This window comes from Rattus norvegicus, chromosome 2 (assembly GCF_036323735.1).
Source record: "Rattus norvegicus strain BN/NHsdMcwi chromosome 2, GRCr8, whole genome shotgun sequence".
Lineage (NCBI taxonomy): Eukaryota > Metazoa > Chordata > Mammalia > Rodentia > Muridae > Rattus > Rattus norvegicus.
In genome coordinates, this window is record NC_086020.1 from 163047888 (window position 1) to 163066888 (window position 19001).

A 19001-nucleotide genomic window follows, 5' to 3' on the forward strand; every position below is an offset into this window, starting at 1 on the left:
AGTGGATATATATATATATATATATATATATATATATACAGACAGTCAGACAGGTAGATAGATAGAGGAGGATAGAAGATAGAGGTAGATAGACGATAGATGATAGGTAGATATAGTTAGATCATAAATCATAAATGGATGATGATAAAAAGATAGATGGTAAATAGATAGGTAGATATAGACTGATTAAAGACAGATATAGATATACAGAAAAATGTCAGATTAGATAGATGATCTATATAGATGACTTATAGATGAAAATAAATGATAAATATATGAGATATAATGATGAGATCAATATAGTAGATGGTCATAAATGATAGGTGATAGATATAGATAGATGATAGATGACACATATATAGATGGTACGTAGGTGATATATAGATATTTATAGGAAAGGAGATAATGAGTCTTGTGATAATTAGAGTTAACATTCCAGTAACTGGTCATGTGGCTGAAGACTGTGTATAACTTACTTTATTCAATTACCTTGTCTGTATTTCCTTTGTCTTCATCACACTGCAGTAAGACATATTTTATTTTAAACTTGATGAAGTGATAAAAAAACCTTTCTTGACAAAGAAACTGGATCATTTCTAAACTTTTCTAGGTCACAATTTTAATTTTCTTACTTTTATCATAGGGCATAGCAACATAAATAATGTAAAATACTAAAATAAAATAAAATAAAAATTTTTAGGAAACTTCCAAGCCCATTCTTTCTTACCTCTATTGTTATGGAATAGAATTTAGTTTCCTCTTGGTAGACAGGATCAATGATCTCAGTCAAGACAACAAGAACTTCCTTAGCCTGACAATTGGAGATACTGATTTGTTACATTTTGCTTACTTCTATTTTCTGATTATTGGATAGATTGTCATTAGTTCTTTACTAATAGAATAAGAGTGGTTAGTACTTTTAAGATTAACAGGGTCCAAGTGCTGTCTTAGCCCATTACAGGTCACTGTAATAAAAATACTTCATAGTGGGCAATTTATTTCTTTTGTTTTCTTTTTTATTAGGTATTCTTTAATTTACATTTTAAATGCTATCCCCTTTCCTGGTTTCCAGTCCATAAACTGCCTGTCCCATCCTCCCTCCCCCCTGCTTCTATAAGGGTACTCCCCTATTCACACACCCACTCCCTCCTGCCTCCCTACCCTGCCTTCCCTACATCCCTACATTGGGACATAGAGCCTTTATAGGACCAAGAACCTCTCCTCCCATTGATGCCAACAAGACCATCCTCTGCTCCACATGTGGCTGGAGCCATAGGCCTTTTCTTGTGTAATCTTGGGATGGTGGTTTAGCCCGTGGGAACTCTGGGAGCTCTGGAATGTCTGGTTGGTTGATATTGTTGTTCTTCCTATTGGATTGAAAACCCCTCAGCTGCCTCAGTCCTTTCTCTAACTTCTCCATTGGGGACCCTGTTCTCAGTCCAATGGTTGGCTGCAAGGATCTGCCTCTGTATTTGTCAGGTTCTGGCAGAGCTTCTCAGGATACGACTATATCAGACTCCTGTCAGCATGCACTTCTTGGCATCAGCAATATTGTCTGGGTTTGGTGTCTGTATGTGGGATGGATCCCCAGGTGGGACCATCTCTGGACGGCCTTGTCTTTAGTTCCTGTTCCACACTTTGTCTCTGTATTTCCTCCTATGAGCATTTTCCCCCTTCTAAAAAGGACTGAAGACATACTTTGGTCTTACTTCTTCTTGAGCTTCTTGGGCAATTTATAAACACTAGTAACATTTCTCACATCTTGTAGCCTAAAAAATACAAAATCAAGGCACCAAGAAATTCAATTCTGTCATGGCCTTACTCTCTGCTCCAAAGGTGGCATTTTCTGCTACATCCCTACTTGGTGGGAAAGACAAATGTACTCTCTTAAGTCTTTTTTTATAATAATGCCAGTAATATTCATCATCAGAATCACCATGACTAAATCACCCAACAAAGGGCTTCAATTATTAAAACTGTCACATTAACAATTAACTTTCAACATATTTAGAACAAAGAGAGAACTATTGCCTAAAACCTCAGAGCCAACACATTTTTCCAGATAAAGGAACCAAGAGGATATACAAATATCTTTTTCACAGAAATAAATTTAATATAAGAGAGAAATTGCATGGTTATGAAGGCTGAAGGGTCCAAGCCCCCAAGCCTCAAAGATGGACAGACATTAAAAGCACTAATGATTTTGTTCCAGGCCTGTAGGCATAATATTTTTGTGACCATGGAAAGGTTATGCTTGTGTTATTCAAATGCCAAATTCTCTTCTTCATATTTGGTTTAGTCAAGACATGGAATTATAATGCTTAAATAAAAAATATCCTGTCTCGTTTGTATAAAAATTCTTACCATTTATTCTCTGCCTTGTCAATAAAAGCTGATTACCCAATGGTCAGGTAGAAGAGAGAATAGGATGGGACTATTGCCAACCAGGGAAAGGACAAAGAGAAAGAGGAAGAAAAAGGGGGGGTGAGGGGGAGGGAGAGAGGGGGAGAGAGGGAGAGGGAGAAGAGGTTCAGATTGAGCCACTAGAAGGAATGAAGAAGAAGGAGTTCAACAGAGTTCAGCTGGAGCATAGAAGGACCAAAAATCAAGTATTTGGGGGGATTTTGGTTGGGTGATTATCATATGTCATATTCATTTAGGGAATTAAAATAGATCAAATGACTGCCCAGGGGTTGCAACAAAGCTTTAAAATACATCTTGATCTCTCTGTGTCTTTATTGGGGAATGAGCTAAGGGAAAACAAAATAAACAAAGAAAAACAAACAAAAATAACAAACAAAAAACCACCAAAAACAAACCAAAAAAAAAAAAACCCAGTTGCTGTACTAATTTACTACATACATTTTAATTAAAATTAACGTTTATAACTGACACCCAACTTGGGTCACCAAATGATGTAAAATGACTAAGGATGTTGAACATTTCTTTAAGTTCTTCTCAGCCATTCAATATTCTTCAGCTGAGAATTCTTTGTTTAGCTCTGTACCCCATTTTTAATAGGGTTATTTGATTCTCTGGAGTCTAATTTCTTCAGTTCCTTGTATATATCGGATATTAGTCCTCTCACAGATGTAGGATTGGTAAAGATCTTTTCCTGATCTGTTCATTTTCACTTTGTCCTATTAACAATGTCCTCTGCCTTACAGAAGCTTTGCAATTTTATGAGGTCCCATTTGTTGATTCTTGATCTTAGATCATAAGCCGTTGCTAATATGACCTGGCCAATAGTTGGCCTTACTGTATGTTATTTATTATTATAAGAGAAGGAGACTTTTGCTCACACAAAAAGGGGGAAATATTGGGGATTTGTCTGGTGCTGCTATGAATTCAAATGCTAAATACTGACTTCCAAGATCTGGTTGGTTCTGACTAGCAAAATCTCTTGTATACCAAGTGAAGCTGTGTAAACTTTGCCCCCAGTTTAAAACTATCAGTTAAATTAATGTGCCTACCGCCAATTACTGGGGAGAATAGAGGAGGCAGGGTTCAGTTACAGGGCAGCAAGGCTGTGTATAGGACCAAAAAGATGAAAGAGAGTGAAGGAGAATAAAGAAGGAGGAAGACTGTTAGAATAGAAGATCTCCATTAGATAAAATGGACCATGAACACATGCCAGAGTGAAAGTGACCCTGAGGACAGCCTGGTAGAGCAGAGGCATAAACAGCAAGTATTGGGGAGGGGGACAACTGGGAAAGTAGTCTAACATAGAAAGATAGATTATGGGTATTTCCCCCAATACTTGTGCAAAAGTTGATTAAATAAATCCAAAGGAGTCTGACTCAATTGTTGGAGGGGGTGCAGTCTGGGTCATAGTAATAATTATAGAGGCTTGAGGATCAGCAGGAGCAAAAGGGAAAATTCCTAACTTAGTACAAGTCTGAAAAAGAAGATAGAAGTCTTTGAAGACAACAGACACAGAAGAAAATGCATATTACTCAGCCTTTTAGTTAGTTCAGACCTCTCTTGCCTTAGTTGAACCCACTCAGTCTATTAATTCAAATGTTAATTTCATGCCAAGATGGGCTGTGCCTCTTTGGCACACCCAGAATAATAGAGTCAAGTTGGCACATAAAATCAATTATCACATGAAGGATAAAATAAATGACAATATCAGGCGTGTTCAAGAGTGGTTTGGCCACTGTAAGAATAAAAGAAAAGAAATGAAGTATAACTATTCTTTTTCTACCTTAGGTCCTTGGATGAATTGCAGCTCCATATATTCTGAGGATGAAGTCAAAAGAACGATAGATTGGAAGCACAGTCAAGATGAGTGTTGTGATGCATGTATGAGTCATTCCATAGTCTCTGATTGGAGGCAGAGTGGAGAGTTCCAAGTATTTAAACACAAAAAGGAATAGTTGACATTACACAGATTAAGGATGAACGATGAGAAGAGTGGGTGGTAAAAGGTAAAGCCATGGAAAATTCTTAACATGAAAGGGCAGGAGAAACCTAAGTTTGCCTCTCTTTTTTTGTTGGATAATGGATGGCATGCTCATATGCAACAAGGAACACAGGATTATTACTCAGGAGTATTTGTGTTGGATGTTTGAGTTCGGTCCACTTAACTTTTATCTTGTAGTGCAACTAACAAAGCCAGTCTTAGATGTCTGCGGGTATTGCTTTTTGAAGTGGAAATGTAGACCTATTTACCTGTAGTGAACCATGTATGATGGAGTAGAAGAAAAGCCTGCTTATAACACACAGCCAACCAATGTGATATATCCAAGAAGCTTTTAAAATTTGCTTCTCTCCAGTAATCAAAAAGGAAGCATGCCTAGTTACTAACTTTTGCTTGTTCAAAGGCTACAGTAAGCTCCTTTCCTCTCTGGCCATAATTTGTTCATATACAGGAAGAGATGCAGCCTTATTATACAGAAAGTATTTGTGCTAATTGTTTGAATTTTGTCCAGGTAAGGTAGTTTGAATGAGAATACTTCCATAAGTTCACTTGTAATTCTATAAGTAATATTTGAATGATTAGTGACCAATGAGTGGAACTTTGAGAAAGATTAGAAGGTATGGCCTTGTTGGAGGAAGTGTGTCACATGAGGTTGACTTTGAGGTTTCAAATAGTCCTGTCACTCTCTCTCCTTGCCTGCTGACCACCGATCAGTATGTAGTTGGTCTAACATCAGGCCTGCCTGTGTGACAGTATGCTTCCCACCATGATGATAATAGACTAACTTCCTGACACTGTAAGAAAGTCCACAATTAAATGCTTTCTTTCATAAGAGTCACTTTGCTCTTCCTTCTTCTTCATCTTCATATGGTCTGTGAGTTTCATCGTGGATAGTCTTAGCTTTTGGGCTAAAATCTACTTATCAGTGAGTGCATACCAGAGCTACCAGGGACTAACCCACAAACCAGAGTATACATGGAGGGACCCATGGCTCCAGCTTCATATGTAGCAGAGGATTACCTTATCTGGCAACAGTGGAAAGGGAGGTCCTTGGTCTAGTGGAAGCTGGATGCCCCAGTGTAGGGGAATGCTAGGGCAGTGAGGTGGGAGTGGGTGGATGGGTATGGAAGCTCCCTCATAGAAGCAGGAGGGAGGAGTGATGGGATAGGGAGTTTGCAGAGGGAAAATCGGGAAGGGGGGATAACATTTGATATATAAATAAATAAAGTAACCAATAAAAAAGAGTTACTTTGGTCATAGTGATTTTTCACAGCAATAGAACATTAATTAAGACCCCCACCTCATTTTCTTTTGTATTGCATATAGCAAAACTCGTTTTAGCTTACTGGCTATTTTGATGTATGAAGGAGTAATATAGGCTCTTTGTCTATAGTGAACAATGGCTGGTAAATTGGAATAAAGACAGCTTGTAACACAACCACCCTTTGAGATATGTCAAAAACTATTTAAACTTACTTTGTTGTCCTGGAGTCAAAGTAGGCAGCATACTAGTTTATTTCCTGTTGTTGCAAAGGCTCAGCAGGCTTGTTTAAACTTTAACAGAAATAGTAAATGAAGACTTACTACTCAGAAAATATTACTACTAGCTGTAGAAAGTTTTGTCCATTTAATTTCTCCTTTGGACTGCAACTAAAAACTCATTATTAGGCTTCAGAGAGTTGCTTTCTGAAATACACACAGATGCCTCTTTACTGTCTCTGAAGATGCATGGTAGACTGGAAATCTAGGCTATGCATAACACAGCCACTGTTTGATATGCATCCAAGATACTCACTGAATTTACTTCTTTCAATGAGTCAAAGAACAGAACACATGAAATTGAATTTTGATTTATCAACAACAGATTCTCTTCTCTTTGAGAATAATAGACTCATATGCAACAAGAAGTAAAGATGCATTACTCAGAAACTATTTTTAGTAACTGTTAGAGCTCTGTCCACTTATCTTCTGAATGCAACCAGCATAACCAGTCTCAGGTTTCTTAAAGTGCTGTCTTTGCATTTGTAACACTAATGCTCTTTAGTGACCATGAAAGTGCAAGGCGAGTTGGAAAGACTGCTAATATCACAGCCACACACTGAGATACATCCCAGAAATGTATTAAGCTTACTTCTTTTATAGATTCAAGGAAGGGAAAATATTCACTTCCATAGGTAACTGTTCGCTTTCTCTAAGGCTACAAATAGGCTTCTTTTCATAAGTAGTGAAAACAAAGAATTGTAATGCAGAATCTATTTGCTAGCTTACATCTTTGTACACTTAAAATATCTCTTGTATTACAAGTGATAAAATCAGTCCTGGACTTTGGGAACAATCGATTTTGAAGTGGTGCATGATGGTTAATTGCAAGAAAAGACTATATATAATACAGTTCACCTTTGACATATATCCAAGAATTGTACTAAATTTCCACACAGAAAGGGAATATGTCCACTTACTTCCAGTTTGTTTTTATATAAAATGACATTTTTATTAATTCATTGATAATTTCATACAAAATATTTTGGTTATATACATCCATCTCCCTCAAGTCCTCTGAGATCTACCCTCACCCACCTACCCAATGGATTTCATATCTCTCCTCTCTCTCTCTCTCTCTCTCTCTCTCTCTCTCTCTCTCTCTCTCATATTATTTTTATTGTTTGTTTAAATCCATCAAGTCCAGTTTGAATTATTCAGTTACTCTTGGGTATGGGCATGAGCTGTAGTGTGTTGACCTAATAGGGTTTACACTATTAAACAAAACTAGTTGTCCTTCTCTATGAAACTATCAAATGTCAATATATCTCAAGATTGGCATGGGACTTCTTGTCCAAATTTCCCTCACCATGCTGAAGGTTTTTTTTCTGGTTTGAATTTTTGCAAGTCTTATGATTGTTCTTACAAACACTATGAGAACATATGTGCAGCTTTTTGGTGTCTGCAAAATGCTTTTACCATGTAGTCATTTACCATCTCTAGTTCTTACAGTCTTTCCAAGCTCTCTTCTCTGAAGATCCCTGCATTTTGGAGGGAGGAATGGTGTCTTAGTTAAAGTTTCTATTCTGGTTGTAAAACAATAAGAGCAAAAGCAAATCATTTATCTTATCTTACAGCTTGTATTTCATCATCCAGGAAAGTCAGGATAGGAACTCAAGGCAGGAACCTGATGGCAGGAACTAATGCAGATAGCATGTGAGAATACTACTTACTGCTCACTTCTGATGGTTTGCTCCGCCTGCTCTCTTATTGCATCCATGACCACCAGTCCAAGAGTGGCATTGCCCACAAAAATCTGTGCCCTCCCACAACAATCGTCAACGAAGAAAAAGAACTATATTTTTCTCATAGATGTATATTTTCAAATGAGTGTCCTTCTTCCAAAATTATGCTAGCTTGTATCAAGTTGAGAAGAAAATGAGCAGCACACTTATGGTCCATTTAGGACTGAGAACTTCAAAGATGCTTATTCTTTGTGTATTAACCAGTTGTGCATCTCTGTGTTGTCACCTACTGCAGAAAGAAGCTTTTATGACAAGGGTTGAAGGATGCATTAATCAGTGGGTATAACAAGAAGTCACTAGGAGTCATTTTAATACTACATCCATTTAGAAACAGTAGTATTAGGTTATTCCTTAGATTCTATGACCTATGTAGCTATAGGTTCTTGGGTCTAGTAACATTGCCATCTATGGGTTTCATCTTCTGGACTGGGCCTTAGATTAATGCAAAAGTAGTAATTTCTCCAACATTTGTGCCATTATTGTATCAGGGAATATCTTGTCAGGTCAGTTACTATTGCAGCAGGGTCTTCCACTGGACTGTGGTTTGGGTTCTGTTGGTATGAAGACTGCACACTGTCTTCAGGTGGAAGTAGGTGAAATGGAAGCCTTTCTGAGGTGCCTTATCTGTGTGGTAAGGGGCAGAAGGATTCCATGTACTTTCCTACGCTAATATATGAGGTTGAGTGGATGTTGTGTAGTGGATAAAGTCTGCGGCTTCTGATGTGAAGTCTGGGTCACAGGAAGCCATGTAGGAGTGGAATGGCATGGTGCATAAGGTGACTCACCGATAGGTAGGAAGGCAGATTGACTCTAGAGATCCCCAGGTGATATTTTGGGTGGTTCCAGAGTGGCACAGTAGGTAGGGTCACTTATGAGTGGGTGGATCAGCTGTGGGGCAGCTCTATAGTTACAGCTAAGTTGGATTTTATGTGGCCGTGAAGTGGCTCAATAGGGAAGCAGCCAGATGATTTCCTTTCTAAAAGCCTACGTTATATAGGCTTTCATGCTGTTAATAATACATTAGTATACAACAAGAGGGTATGCTTATTACTTGGAAATAATTGTGCAGGCTATTTGAGTTATTTGTTATGTTTATATAACTTCTTCATGGAGCATAATTATCAAAACTCAATCTTAGGTTTTGGGTACTTTTATTTTTTCTAATAGCAATATAGGCCTTTGTTCAATAGTCAACAATGCATGGTGTGTCAGAAGATTGATGCTAACACATCCACCCATCAAGATGCATTGAAAACTTTTACAAAACTTACATCTGTAAAAGCAGTCAAAGAAGGAAATCTTTTTCCTTGGCATTACAACAGTTTTCCTTTTCAAAATCTGTAATAGGCATCTTTTCTCTTTGACAATAATATGTTTATGTAAAGTAAGAAACTAAGACTTATTACTCAGAAAGTATTTGTGTTGGCCCCTTTGAATACTCTCTCTCTCTCTCTCTCTCTCTCTCTCTCTCTCTCTTTCATTTTTTAAGAGTGAAACGATTAAAATCAGTCTGCAATTTCTGGGAGTGTCACTTTTTGATATAGAAATATAGTACTTTCCGGTAGTGTATTCTGCATGGTGAATTAGATTGAGAGATCACTTGTAATATAATCACTTATAGAATGCATCCTAGATATATATTAAGATTGTTTTCGTCAAGGAGACAGAGAAGGAAATACATTTGATCGCTTCCTGTTTACTTTTTCCAAGGTTATTTGGGTTCCTTTCCCTTAGATACCTGCTCATATGCAAGGAGGAATGAATGGTTATTTCTCAAAAACTATTTGTGCCTTTCCCTCTGTCAAAGAGTCAAAGAATGAGACTTCTACGTTGGAGTACAACTGATAACATCAGTCTTCTTGGGCTTCTATGGGTGTTTGATTATTTCCCTACTGTAAATAATCTATAGTGAATGAGAAGGAACACTACTTATAACAACCATATTTTGACAGTCATCCTTAAAGGCTATTAACTTGACATCTCACAAGAAGTCAATCGAGACAGCATTCCCACTAAGGTCCAGTTTACATTTGCAGGCTACAATAGGCTTCTTGTACCTGTGTCGATAATGTATTCACAATGTAACAAGAATCAAGTCCTCAATACTCATATAACACTCGTACTAGGTGTTAGAGCTTTGTCCACTTAAATATCTTTTGGAGTGCAACACAGGCTTACACAAATGTTGCTTTTGAATTACGAATATAAACTTCATAACCTACAGTCAAAATGTATGGTGCATTGGGAAGTCAGACTGCTGATAACACAGTCGCCCTTTGATGTACATTCAAGAAGTCCATTAAGAGAGTCAAGGAAGAGAACATGACAACTTCCTTCCTATTTGCTTTTGAAATAGGCTACACTAATAGGCAGTTTTCCCCTGTGACAGTGATGTGATCATATCTAACAAAAAAGAATGCTTGTTATCAGAAATTATTTGTATGGAATGTTATAACTATCTCCACTTAAATTCTCTTTGAAGCAAATCTAACAAAGTCAATCTCAGGTTTCAGAAACTTGTTTTTAGAAATGGCAGTATCAGCATCTTTACCAGTGGTGAACAATGCATGGAAAAGTCAAAGTAGAGACCACTTATACAACACAGTTAACCTTTTCGATGCATTCATTAGTCTTACTGAACTTACTCCCCTCAATGAGTGAAGGAAGGAAATATGTTTAAATGCCTCCTAATGGCTGTGAGGCTTCTTTGTCCTTTGTATGATATGTTCACATGAAAGAAGAAATGCAGGCTTTCTACTCTGAAAGGAGTTTTGCTACCTGTAAGAGATATGTCCATTTCTCTTTCAGAGAGGAACCAGCAAACTGATGAATCAGAAGAAAAACTGCTAGTAAAATGTACATCTACCCAGCAGCCTATTGAAACAGATGCAGAAACCTACAGCCAAACATTAGACAGAGCTTGGGAAGTCTTATGGAAGAGTTGGGGAAGTGTTGAGGGACCTAAAGGGGATAGGGACTCCACAACAAGACCATCAGAGTCAACCAACCTAGACTTTGGAAGCTCCCAGAGATTGAATTACTAAACAAGAGTAAGCATGGACTGGACGTAGGCCTCAGCCCTGCACCTATGTAGCAGATGTGCAGGTTGGTATTTATGCCAGTCCTCCAACAACTGGAGAGTGGGCTGTTGCTTGCCTGTGGATCTAGTTTCCTTAACTGAGCTGTCTTGCCTGGCCTTAGCGGAAGAGGATGTGTCTAGTCCTGCAGTGACTTGGTGTGCCAGAGTGGGTTGATAACCAAAGTGGGGGCTCACTCTTTTCAGAGAGAGGGGGAGGAGGGTTGATGGGAGAGGTTGTGTGTGAGGGTACTGGGAAAGGAAGATTGATTGTGATGTAAAGTGAATAAATAAGTTAATGAAAGAAAAGCATATCTACCTTAGGTATTAAAATGATTTCTATTGGTGGCTGGAGAAATGGCTCAGCAGCTAGCTGAGCTCTTACCCAGGAGTCTGTTTTCAAAAGACTTTTAATTGGAATTAATTATATCACTTCTCCTCCTGCTTCCTTCCAGTCCTTTCCAGTTCTCTTCCTCAAATTCTTCCCAGGTTTCCCACATTCTAAAGTTCATAATCTGATATAAAAGTATATGTGAGATATATATGTATATGTATATGTATATGTATATGTATATGTATATGTATATGTATATGTATGTATATATACATATGTGTATGTGTTTGTGTGTGTTTATGTATGTACATGTTTGACTCATGCACATCCATAAATCTATATAAAACTTACTGAGTCCATTTTCTGTTGCTTGTGTATATATATTTTGAAGTTCTGCTACTCTACTTTGGACAACCAAAAATGGGGCTCATTCATGGGACAGGTTAAATGTCTTCCCAGCAGTCAACAGTTACCTGTAGTTCTTTGTCTACAAAGAAGTGGGGTGCATGAATGAAATTTTCCTGCTTCTGAGTTAACAAGTTCATTGATACTGCTATCAGTTTATGAAGCTGTTTATAAGATACTGTTTATATGGCCACTTCGAAGAGGGACTGTGTCACAGGAGACTTCTTGGTATTCTGTCTCTTACACTTTTTTTACTCCAACTTTCAAAATGTCTGCAGAGACATAGCTGCAGGAGCTGTGATGTATCCCTTGGGGCTGGGACCCCCAGATTTGTTAATCTCTGTTTTGTGTTCAGTAGTGCTTTTCTATGATCATTTCCCTTTTCTGTAAAGAGGCACTCCCTGTGTAAGTGTAAGTACGCTTTATTTAAGTATTGGTAGAAGATTTAGATTAGAACAGTATAGATTGTTGCTTACCCCTTAGTTGCTTCTCAGGGGATGAGTATGAGCCAGTATTGTGGAATGTCACCCATTTAGTTGTAAGCACAAAATTCAGTTTTGCAGCTAGATCTGATCTGAAAGTCTCTTTCCTCTGGTCTAGCATCCATGGTTATAGAAAACACTGTGCAAGCTTCTAAGGGAGGGAAGCAATTAACAGTCCAACCTACCTGCAATACCTGTGGACCATGGATAGCAATGATATGCATAGCAAGATACGCACAAAGGAACAACAATTGACACATGTTGGCAGTAACCATAGGATGTCTAATTAGATTTAAGGCTCACTAAAAGGGAGGGAAATCATACCTGAAACTGAAAACCTAACTTGCTTCCTGGGCATTGTAATGTCACGGACCGTAGAAAAATCACCTACTACCATCATTTTCCTAGACTAGCATTAATTCCTCACTATATTTTAAATCTTATTCTTAAACTAGTAGTTGTAGTTCCCAAGGATTCCTTAGTTTTCAAATACCCACATGGTGGCTCAGAACTGATTGCAATAATTCTACAGGATCTGATGCCCTCTTCTGTCCTTTGCAGGTCATGTATGTGCATGCATATTATATACTTGTGTGTGTGTGTGTGTGTGTGTGTGTGTGTGTGTGTGTGTGTGTGTGTGTAGGCAAAACATACAAAATTTTAAAAGATGAATAAAAACAAATACATCTTTTAAGATATTGACTTGTCTCATGGGGTCAAGGATGGACACATATTCACTTGTTCCTGTCTGTTTCCCTTTAAATGCCACAAAAGCTTCTCTTCTCATTGATTATAGAATGTTCAGATATAATAAGAAGTGGAGGGTTATTGCCCAGAAAGTGTTTGCCTGGCTAATACATATTTATTTGTCTACCTTCTCTTTGAGGCTTCAAGTAACAAAGTCAGTTTTGGGTTACTAAGGCTTTCCTTTTGAAGATGTAGTATAGTTAAAAATCTATTATGAATCAGAAGGAAAGTCTATAAAACAATCAACCTTTGATACATATTAAAGTTACTTATTAAAGTTATTTCCCTTGGGACTGTAGAAATCCCCATAAACATGTGCTGCTTTGTCCATAAGTCCAGTTCTCAGTACACACACGATGGCTCACAATGGCAGGTTACTCCAGTTCCATAGGTTCCTTACTGTTTCATAGTAACATGTTCACATACAGCAAGAAGTTACGGGTTGTTCCTTAAGGAGTGTTTGTGCTAGCTTTTAGCGTTTTGTCCAGTTATCTTCCCTCTTGTAATTCATGCAGATAAAAGTCAGTCTTATGCTGTGGGCATATCTCTTTTTAAAGTAGCAATTTGGGCCTCTTTATTGTAGTGAACATTGTGCTGTGAACGGGAAGGAAAGAATGCTTATATAAGACAGTCACCTGCTGAGATACATACCAGAGTTTATTGTGCCAAAGTGTCAATAAAGTCTTGTTCATTGATTCTTAACTCTTTGGGTTTTCAAAGACTGCAAGTCAACTTCTTTCCCTTTGACACATTTGTGTTCACTTGCTGCAAAAGTTATGGCTTATTATTCTGAAAATATTTGTGCAGTTTTCAAGTTATTATTTCAAGTTATTATTATTTCAAGTTATTATGTACTGGCTAGTTTTATGTCAAGCTGGCATAAGATCAGTTCACTTGGAAAGAGGGACTATCAACTGAGTAAATACCTTCATAAGATTGGCCTGCAGCCAAGTCTGCAGTGCATTTTCTTAATTACTGATTGATGTGAAAGGACCCAGCCCATGATTGGTGATGCCATTCTGGTTTCACAGTACTGGTAGCTATTAGAAAGCAGGCTGGGCAAACCAATAAACAGCACCCCTTCCTGTCCTCTATATCATTTCCTGCTTCCAGGTTCCATGCTTAAGTTCCTCTTGTGACTTCCCTAGATGCTGGGATACAAGCTTTAAGATGAAATAAACCTTTTCCTCCCTGAGTTGCTTTTGGTCATAGCATGTAAGCCCAGCAATAAAAACTCCAGCTTGGACACTTCCCTTCTCTTTTGGTGTAAAACTAATACATTTATTTCTGGGAGTGGGAAGTGGCATTACAGGCCTCTACCAATAGTTACCAGTACATTGTGAAATGGTTTCCAGAAACTCATCCTGTAATGTATGTTCAAGAACCTGGTTAAGCAAACTTGCTTATCTCAGGGAATCAAAGGAGGAAACACATTCACTTGCTTTGCTAAATGTATTTTTCTCCATAGGCTAGAAGAGTTTATTGTGCTGTTGACAATATCCTCACATGAAAGAGATGAAGGTTCACTCTTCAGAAAGTATCTGTGCTGGTGTCGTTTCTACACTCAACTTTTCTTTTGCAATGTAAGTAACAAAATCAGTCTCAGGCTCCTGAGATTGTTTGTCTTTGAAGTTACAACATAGTGAAAAATGCAGGAGGAACTCTAACAAAGACACGGTACACCACACACAGTCCAGAAATGTGCTAAACATAACTTAGTAGGGCTGAAAAGAGCTCAGAAGTTAGAACTAGCTGAGGTTACTTAGGCTAAGAGTTTGTTTCCAGGATGCTCCAAGCCTTCTGTACGTACATCGCCTCATTATCTGTTGCCCTCTTCTGCCCTCTGCAGGCTATAAATGTACAAGTTACACATACAGACCTGCTAGCAAATATATGTGTCAAAAACAATTAGTGTGAAAAAAGACGAAATGAATTTGAAGGAGAATAGGTAGAATATATTAGAAGTTCCAGAAGGAGAAAAGGGAAAGGAGAAATGTTATTATATTTTAACCTCATAAATTAAAAAAGATGTTTGAAAAGAATGGAAAAATTCATATGCATGAACTTAAACATGTTTTTAAAATGTTACTTTTCTCAAGGTGTAGAAGGAAATGCGTTTCATTTTCTTCCTGTTTGCTTTCCAAAGATTATAATAGGGCTGTTTTGACTTTGAAATTAATGGTCTCTGTTCCCAAACACCGTGGGAGAGAGACCTCACCGCCTGGTCAGGTGGGCACTCCTAAGACTGCAGAGCAAAAAAGACCACCAACACTGCCCACCCCTGCCCACATCCCTGGCCCTAGAGGAAACTGTATATGGCCTCTGGGTTCCCATAGAGGAGGGCCCAGGAGCAGCAGGACCGCTGTGTCTGAGACACCGCCAGAACCTGAAGGGACCGACCAGATAAACAGTTCTCTGCACACAAATCCCGTGGGAGGAAGAGCTAAACGTTCAGAGAGGCAGACACGCCTGTGAAACCAAAAGAGACTGCACTCTGCACACATCTCTGATGCCAGAGGAAAACATCAAATGCCATCTGGAACCCTGGTGCACAGAAGCTCCCAGAAAGGGCAGCACAGATCTTCCTGGTTGCTGCTGCCACAGAGAGCTCGTAGGCAACACCCCACGAGCAAACTTGAGCCTCGGAACCACGGGTAAGACCAACTTTTCTGCTGCAAGTGACCTGCCTGGTGAATTCCAGACACAGGCCCACAGGGACAGCTGAAGACCCATAGATAGGAAAAACTACACGCCCGAAAGCAGAACACTCTGTCCCCATAACTGGCTGAAAGAAAACGCGAAAACAGGTCTACAGCACTCCTGACACACAGGCTTATAGGACAGTCTAGCCACTGTCAGAAATAGCAGAACAAAGTAACACTAGAGATAATCTGATGGCGAGAGGCAAGCGCAGGAACCCAAGCAACAGAAACCAAGACTACATGGCATCACCAGAGCCCAATTCTCCCACCAAAGCAAACACGGAATATCCAAACACACCAGAAAAGCAAAATCTAGTTTCAAAATCATATTTGATCATGATGCTGGAGGACTTCAAGAAAGACGTGAAGAACTCCCTTAGAGAAACACAGGAAAACATTAATGAACAAGTAGAAGCCTACAGAGAAGAATCGCGAAAATCCCTGAAAGAATTCCAGGAAAACACAATCAAACAGTTGAAGGAATTAAAAATGGAAATAGAAGCAATCAAGAAAGAACACATGGAAACAACCCTGGATATAGAAAACCAAAAGAAGAGACAAGGAGCTGTAGATACAAGCTTCACCAACAGAATACAAGAGATGGAAGAGAGAACCTCAGGAGCAGAAGATTCCAAAGAAATCATTGACTCAACTGTCAAAGATAATGTAAAGTGGAAAAAGCTACTGGTCCAAAACATACAGGAAATCCAGGACTCAATGAGAAGATCAAACCTAAGGATAATAGGAATCGAAGAGAGTGAAGACTCCCAGCTCAAAGGACCAGTAAATGTCTTCAACAAAATCATAGAAGAAAACTTCCCTACCCTAAAAAAAGAGATACCAATAGGCATAAAAGAAGCCTACAGAACTCCAAATAGATTGGACCAGAAAAGAAACACCTCCAGTCACATAATTGTCAAAACACCAAATGCACAAAATAAAGAGAGAATATTAAAAGCAGTAAGGGAAAAAGGTCAAGTAACATATAAAGGCAGACCTATCAGAATCACACCAGACTTTTCGCCAGAAACTATGAAAGCCAGAAGATCCTGGACAGATGTCATACATACCCTAAGAGAACACAAATGCCAGCCCAGGTAACTGTATCCTGCAAAACTCTCAATTAACATAGATGGAGAAACCAAGATATTCCATGACAAAATCAAATTTACACAATATCTTTCTACAAATCCAGCACTACAAAGGATAATAAATGGTAAAGCCCAACATAAGGAGGCAAGCTATACCCTAGAAGAAGCAAGAAACTAATCGTCTTGGCAACAAAACAAAGAGAAGAAAAGCACACAAACATAACCTCATATCCAAATATGAATATAACGGGAAGCAATAATCACTATTCCTTAATATCTCTCAACATCAATGGCCTCAACTCCCCAATAAAAAGACATAGATTAACAAACTGGATACGCAACGAGGACCCTGCATTCTGCTGCCTACAGGAAACACACCTCAGAGACAAAGACAGACACTACCTCAGAGTGAAAGGCTGGAAAACAACTTTCCAAGCAAATCATCGGAAGAAGCAAGCTGGAGTAGCCATTCTAATATCAAATAAAATCAATTTTCAACTAAAAGTCATCAAAAAAGATAAGGAAGGACACTTCATATTCATCAAAGGTAAAATCCACCCAGATGAACTCTCAATCCTAAATATCTATGCCCCAAATACAAGGGCACCTGCATACGTAAAAGAAACCTTACTGAAGCTCAAAACACACATTGCACCTCCCACAATAATAGTAGGAGATTTCAACACCCCACTCTCCTCAATGGACAGATCATGGAAACAGAAATTAAACAGTGATGTCGACAGACTAAGAGAAGTCATGAGCCAAATGGACTTAACAGATATTTATAGAACATTCTATCCTAAAGCAAAAGGATATAACTTCTTCTCAGCTCCTCATGGTACTTTCTCTAACATTGACCATATAATTGGTCAAAAATTGGTCCTCAACAGGTACAGAAAGATAGAAATAATCCCATGCGTGCTATCAGACCACCACAGCCTAAAACTGGTCTTCAATAACAATAAGGGAAGAATGCCCACATATACGTGGAAATTGCACATTGCTCTACTCAATGATAACCTGGTAAAGGAAGAAATAAAGAAAGAAATTAAAGACTTTTTAGAATTTAATGAAAATGAAGGTACAACATACCCAAACTTATGGGACACAATGAAAGCCGTGCTAAGAGGAAAACTCATAGCGCTGAGTGCCTGCAGAAAGAAACAGGAAAGAGCATATGTCAGCAGCTTGACAGCACACCTAAAAGCGCTAGAACAAAAAGAAACAAATACACCCAGGAGGAGTAGAAGGCAGGAAATAATCAAACTCAGAGCTGAAATCAACCAAGTAGAAACAAAAAGGACCATAGAAAGAATCAACAGAACCAAAAGTTGGTTCTTTGAGAAAATCAACAAGATAGATAAACCCGTAGCCAGACTAACGAGAGGACACAGAGAGTCTGTTCAAATTAACAAAATCAGAAACGAAAAGGGAAACATAACTACAGATTCAGAGAAAATTCAAAAAATCATCAGATCTTACTATAAAAGGCTATATTCAACAAAACTTGAAAATCTGCAGGAAATGGACAATTTCCTAGACAGATACCAGGTACCGAAGTTAAATCAGGAACAGATAAACCAGTTAAACAACCCCATAACTCCTAAGGAAATAGAAGCAGTCATTAAAGGTTTCCCAACCATAAAGAGCCCAGGTCCAGACGGGTTTAGTGCAGAATTCTATCAGACCTACATAGAAGACCTCATACCAATATTATCCAAACTATTCCACAAAATTGAAACAGATGGAGTACTACTGAATTCCTTCTATGAAGCCACAATTACTCTTATACCTAAACCACACAAAGACCCAACAAAGAAAGAGAACTTCAGACCAATTTCCCTTATGAATATCGACGCAAAAATACTCAATAAAATTCTGGCAAACCGAATCCAAGAGCACATCAAAACAATCATCCACCATGATCAAGTAGGCTTCATCCCAGGCATGCAGGGATGGTTTAATATATGGAAAACCATCAACGTGATCCATTATATAAACAAACTGAAGGAACAGAACCACATGATCATTTCATTAGATGCTGAGAAAGCATTTGACAAAATTCAACACCCCTTCATGATAAAAGTCCTGGAAAGAATAGGAATTCAAGGCCCATACCTAAACATAGTAAAAGCCATATACAGCAAACCAGATGCTAACATTAAACTCAATGGAGAGAAACTTGAAGCAATCCCACTAAAATCAGGGACTAGACAAGGCTGCCCACTCTCTCCCTACTTATTCAATATAGTTCTTGAAGTTCTAGCCAGAGAAATCAGACAACAAAAGGAGGTCAAGGGGATACAGCTTGGAAAAGAAGTCAAAATATCACTATTTGCAGATGATATGATAGTATATTTAAGTGATCCCAAAAGTTCCACCAGAGAACTACTAAAGCTGATAAACAACTTCAGCAAAGTGGCTGGGTATAAAATTAACTCAAATAAATCAGTAGCC

The 19001-nt window shown here is 38.4% G+C and overlaps 1 long non-coding RNA gene across 6 annotated transcripts in view; it reads left to right on the forward strand.

Moving 5' to 3' along the window:
• The window catches only part of LOC102547227 (uncharacterized), a 62244-nt gene that overhangs the window by 9129 nt on the left and 34114 nt on the right, over window positions 1-19001 (forward strand). For 3 of the 6 annotated variants that reach the window (XR_005501009.2, XR_010064309.1, XR_010064311.1), the window contains 2 exons: window positions 4213-4430; window positions 14220-14334. This is a non-coding gene — a long non-coding RNA (uncharacterized LOC102547227). Of the gene's footprint in view, window positions 1-4212; window positions 4431-10515; window positions 10813-14219; window positions 14335-19001 lie in introns of all 6 variants that reach the window. The other 3 variants (XR_005501011.2, XR_005501012.2, XR_010064310.1) reach the window with 2 other exon arrangements.